The following is a 5985-nucleotide window of genomic DNA, read 5'->3' as shown; positions in this document are numbered from 1 at the left end:
GCCATGTGAATGCTGGGCCAGTGTCTACCGAAAAGCCCCAGCTCAGCCCAAGACTTCCTGCTGTTCCCACAAATGCCTACCTGGCAAGGTCACCCAGTGAGTCCTCACCTCTGAGCTTCATTGAACCACTGGTTTCAACTAAAGAAACTAAAAAAATGGAGCTTTTCTTCTAAAATTCCAACTCAAATGAGGATTTTCCCAACACAGCTCAGCTGGAAGTTCCTCGGCTGAATCTGGTATCCAGCCGTGACACCAGCAGCATGAGGGGTGGCCAGATCCTTGCAGGGAGACATCCTGTGCATTGTAGGGTGTCCCTGACCCACTGGTCACCAGCAGCAGCCCCAGTTCTGACAACCAGAGTGTCTGCAGACCTTGGAGACCATGGTATGGAGCAAAAGCCACCTCCCTCCGAGACCCACTGACCACGTTTCTTCCTTTCACTTCAGGGTCCTTTGAGTCCATTCCTCTCTGCTCTCCCCTCCACACCTCAACCTTCAAGCCTGTCCCTAAACTACTTTTGCCCCTTTCTGGAACCCAGAGATCCTCTGTCAGTGGCCCAGAGAGAAGGTGTCTCTCAATGGTGGCAGAGGCAAGAGCTGTCTCACATGAGCCAAGGCTCAACATGGAGTCCTGAGGAGGGGCTGAGGCAGCACAGTCCGGGGGACCCTTCAGCTCACGGACACCAGTCCCCAGGCACTCCAGCCTGAGCAGCAGAAGCCCAAGCACCAGAAGTTTGTTTTTTGTTTTTGTTTTTTTTTTAAAGAGAGTGTGAGAGAGAGAGAGATTTTTTTTTAATATTTATTTTTTAGTTTTTGGCGGACACAACATCTTTGTTGGTATGTGGTGCTGAGGATCGAACCCGGGCCGCACGCATGCCAGGCGAGCGCGCTACCGCTTGAGCCACATCCCCAGCCCCAAGCACCAGAAGTTTCTAGGAGGGCTTTTCTGACTCACCGAAGCTGCGGGATGCAAGAGAAACTGGTGTGAAAGGAAAGCCAGTATCAGGTACCACTTCCCATCAGAGGGCCCTGCCTGGCGGGCAGCTGGGGGAGTCCCTGGGCTTCCTGAGTCACACGTACAGCCCATGAAAGCACTGAGGAGACACCTGCCAGGATGAGCCCTCAGCGCAGATAGAAAAATGACTTACAAGCTCCTTGGTCCCTTATTCTTCCCTTCTGCCTGACAGGGGAAAGACCAAAGGAGAACTGGCCAATCCTGGGTCTCAGTGGGAAGTGACTTCTGGTTTATGAAGTGTCACTTAGCACTGTGTCCTGGCTCAGTGGGGCTCTCACACCAGACTAAGTCTCTTTTTTTTTTTTTTTTTTTTTAAAGAGTGAGAGAGGAGAGAGAGAGAGAGAATTTTTTTATATATATTTTTTTTTAGTTCTCGGCGGACACAACATCTTTGTTGGTATGTGGTGCTGAGGATCGAACCCGGGCCGCACACATGCGAGGCGAGCGCGCTACCGCTTGAGCCACATCCCCAGCCCCAGACTAAGTCTCTTGAGGACCTACTCTCCCAGGAGTCCCCACCTGTTGGGCACATGGTGGCTGTTCATGCCAAGGCCTAAACATGTCACAGGAGCTTGCCTTCAAGGGGAAGCGTGTGTGTGGGGACTGCCTGTTCCCACAGTAGGCACCAGTGGGGGATCAGGTCTCAGACAAACAGCCTCCGGGCAAAAAGCCTCTAGGTTCAGCACGCTCCCTCAGGCCACCGCTGCGTGAGGTCGGCACAGTCCAGAGCAGCCTTGAAAGCAAGTTCACTGGGCTTCACTTGGGCTCCGCTGAGAAAGTTCAGGGTGTCCTGTGTCCCCCACCTCTGAAGCAGCCACCCTCAGTCCACGTGAGCTCTGCAGAAAAGGAAGCACACCTCTTCCACAGTCTTGCGCCTAAGGAAAAGCTGCCCTCCGCCGCCTCCACGCGGCCCCCAGCCAAACGTGGTGAGGGCCTTTCATCCTGACCTGTCCCTGGGGAACTTCCCCACAGCCAGCCAGGCCCACGAGTGCCCCTCTCTCAACGTTCTCCACTCACACTTCCACGTCCCCTCGATTACATCACTATTTTGCTGAAAAAATAGAATCAAACCAAAGGGAAGGAGCTGGGCCTCTTGAGACCAGAGTCACTCGCCGTCCTCGAGGCGCCCTGACACCCGCTCACCAGGCCTGGCCCTGCCTACATCACAGCACCTCAAAAAGAAGCCACATGCTCACACAGTGTGTTGCCCGAGCAGCACTGGAAAACCCCTGGCCAGAGTGTGGGGTCAGTGTTCTTCCTCTCTCACTGACATTGCATGCAATTGCCATCAAGTAGGAGGATAAAAAGAGAAATTCTCAGTTTGAGGAAAATTCGACAATATTCCCTCTAAACCCTGTAGACACCATAGTGAGCAAGACATGAGACCTCTAAACTGAGGAGCCGGCTGTGAAACACGTGCCTGATGACAGATCATGTATTTTTCTCGGAAGGAAAGGGAGAGGGGGGCTGGGGCAGAGGGGGATGAGGGAGAAGAAAGGTGAAGATGTGACAGAGGGGGATCTGAGGGGGCTTACCCAAGAACAGCCAGGCGGCCCAGGGTCATCGCAGCATCTCTGGAGGGTGTCAGCAAGGTCCACTTCAGAGGAGACGTGACAATGAAGACAGAGAGTCATGGAGCTCTTGTGCTGCTGACTGTAAGGTAGAGGACGGAACCAGGAGCCAGGAATGTGGGGGCCCCTAGAAGCTAGAAAAGACAAAGAAACAGACTCAACTCCGGAGCCTCCTGAAAGAGCCAGCCCTGCCAGCACCCGCATAGCCCCGGAGAGCGTGTGGAAACCCTGGCCTCCAGAACCGTGAGATAAATGTGTGCTGTTTGTGGTGATTGTTACAGCAGACACAGGAAACTCATACAGGACCTCAAACACCTTCTGCTCCAATCAAACCAAGAATGACAGAACCAATAAAGGAAAACAGGTACTAGAACAAGCCAGCAAGGCAACATGGGTTAACTCGGCACCAAATCAAATGTACAGAACTAAGTACTTTACCACTGAGAAGATGAACCTGATTTCTAGTGGGAGTTCAGCATCAAACCTCTTAGGCTGTGAGAAAGAGAAATCTGGAGCCTTAAGAAGCACCATCACCCAGGCCTCAAAACAAGTTGGTTATCTGAGATACCACCTTATCTGAGTTATGACCAGCAGCTCCACAAGAAAAGAGGAAGGCTGGGGATGAAGTCTGTGTCCTGTTTAATTGTTCTAGGTTTAGAGGACTCAGGCTCCGTACCTCTTAGGATGTGTCATAATAGAATCTATGACATGAGGAGTTAAACAATAAATAACAGCAAATAACTAGGAAATGTCTCAAGTTCAACCTAAGATTCTGAGTCCCTGAGCCCGAGGAGCCAGGCCCAGGACAAGATAGTGAGTGCTTTCAAGTTGCTTTAAGTCCAGGTTGAACCTCATAAAATGCTACAGTATAGCATACAGCAGCCAGTGCCCAAGAAATCAGGGCTTCTCAGTGACAGGACAAATTGAAATGGACTTCAAAGATGGAGCAAAACTTGAACAGGCAAAGAAAGTGGGGAGGCTGTCCCACAGTGCTCCTGGTTCCCTGGCACAGATGGAAGCATGTGGCTTGCTCTGTGACAGTAAGAGAAGGGGCCTGCGGGAGGAGGCTCCAGCTGGCTGAGCTTTGGCCACAGCAGGCAACGCCTGGCACCATGCAGACGAGGCATGGCTCCAGGCAGCTCTGTTCCTAGGAAATCGCTGCCTAGAATTTATACTAGTGGAGAGAATTCCTTTTACAGGTGACAGAAACATGGTGATTCAAACTAGCCTAACAAGGAGAATGCATGGACTTGGGTACCCAGAAGAGTGGGGACTTGAGAGGTTTCAGACATGACTGGATCCAGGATCTCAAGGGACGGTGCCAGAGCTCAGTGACTTCCTCTGTCTCTTAGGTAAGTGCCTTTTGCCTTCAGGAGAGCTGGCTTCTAGCATCTCCAGACAGATCAGCCTCTCGAGCTTCGGGGAGAATGAGGACATCTCTGCCAAGGGCTTAGCAGAAGCTCTGAAGAGGCTCAGCTTGAGTCCCAAGGCTTCTAGACACCTCCTCCCAGGGCAGCTCATGCTGACGTTTGTGCAGTTGCACAAAAATAGTCCCAACAGACCTGGCTTCCTTCTGGGGAGAAGTTATATTACGATTCCCAAAACCAGAAACCCCCCAGCAACAGGGAAGAGGGCATAGACAGGAAGGTCCCTGGACACTGCCACGTGCCAGCCCCATTCCCCACCAAAAAGCCATCAAGTTTCCAGAGCAGACAGCCCAGTGGAGGCTACCAGAGTAAGGCCCTGGGAGAGAGTGGCAGGTAAAGACCCCAGCTTTCCCCGTCACAGAGCTGAAACCCACGGGACCCTGCTCCACGGAGGCTGCCGGGGAGTGAGAACCTTCCCTTCTCACTGGAGGTGACAAAGACGCCAGCCACACCCAGCAATGTGTCCATCTGGAATCCTGGCTTCCATGTCCTAGGCTGCTAACAAGCACCACAAACTGGGAGGCTAACACAACAGGAGTTTCACCTCTCACAGTTCCAAAGACCAGAAGTCCAAGGTCAGTGGGTGAGTCCCTCCTAAGGCTCCAGAGAAGGCTCCTTCCTGCCTCCTCGGCTTCTGGTGGCTGCTGCTCTCGCCCAGCCTGGGACTCCCTTGCCTCGGTCTTTGCCTCCTCCTCACACAGCCACTCTCTGTGTCTGTGTCTCCTCTCCAAGGTCTTATAAAGAACGTGTGGTTGCCTTCAGGAGGGCTCACCTGCAGTCCATAACTGTTTACGTGCATTCATTTTCCACAGTCACAGCAGGGAGCCCCTCAGTGCCTTTGGTGAACACAGGCCTGGTGGTGAGTCCAGCCTCCTCAGCGCCTGAGAAGTCCCACATCTTTCCTCCCTGAGAACAAACTTTCCAGACCCTGAAGTGTCCCACTGTGGGAGGGGACCCAAGGAAGTTCTGGCCTGGAAGTCTGAAGACAGGTGCTCCATTGGTGCCCTGCCAGTCCCAAGCCCTTTCTCCCTGCACCAGGACAGCCCATCAGAGACAATGACAGAAAGTGGAGGGCGAAGTCACAGGCAAGAGGAACAGTCAGGGAACGTAGCTGGCCAGCATGTGTGAGCTGACTTCCTGAAGGCGGGGTGGCGGGGCCTTCCATGGCTGCTGCATGACAACATCCAAGATGGCTGTGGTCATGTCCAGCTGAGGTCCCACAGGTGGGAGCAGGGAGCAAGGCGTCAGGTGGTTCCATCCACCTGCACCTGACCAGCTAGCACTGGGAGAGCAGAAAGTCTCACGCAAACTCCGCACATCCTGACCGAGGCAAGGCTGACGGCGGGCTGGGTGCCTAGACCTGTGGGATGCGTGCAGACGTGATGGTAAGTCACTCTGCTGCTGGCTGTACATTCTTTGGTGCTATAAACCTGTTATTCTTTGTTGCCGGGCACTCTTCAGAGCAGCAGTCCTGGGTCACTGCACCTCCCAGTGGCTGGGCCCTTCTATTTTTTCCAGCCCTTCTCTAAACATGTAACTTCCTCATTGCAGATCTCATGGAGTTGCCCTCCCTGCAGGGTGTATTCCCAGTTCTGCAAGTCTTGCTTTAAAGTAGATGTTAAGTCGTCTCTAGCTCTTCCTGGTGCTCTGCTAGGGGATCATGCACAAGCTTCCTGAAAGCAATTAACTTCCAAATTATAGCTGCCCCTGAGGGTGTGAAGTCCTGGTCTTCCACCTAAAAGTATGCACGTTGTGCAACTTTGGGTATAAAAGGGTGTTCAGAAAATAGCTTCTCCAACAGGGTTTCCTTCCTGTGGCCAATTTCATGTAGACATGTCACAATTGCTGCAGGAGGAAGGAGAGTTTTAAAAAATACCCTGGACTTGCTGAAAAGGTTATTTCTTATAAAAGCTCTTCCCTTCTACTTGGGGAAAAAAGAGCCAAGAAGATTCCCTCAGTTTCTTAAATTTGTG

This window comes from Spermophilus citellus (genome assembly GCF_964194105.1).
Source record: "Spermophilus citellus genome assembly, chromosome: 18".
NCBI lineage: Eukaryota > Metazoa > Chordata > Mammalia > Rodentia > Sciuridae > Spermophilus > Spermophilus citellus.
This window is presented reverse-complemented; position numbering follows the sequence as displayed.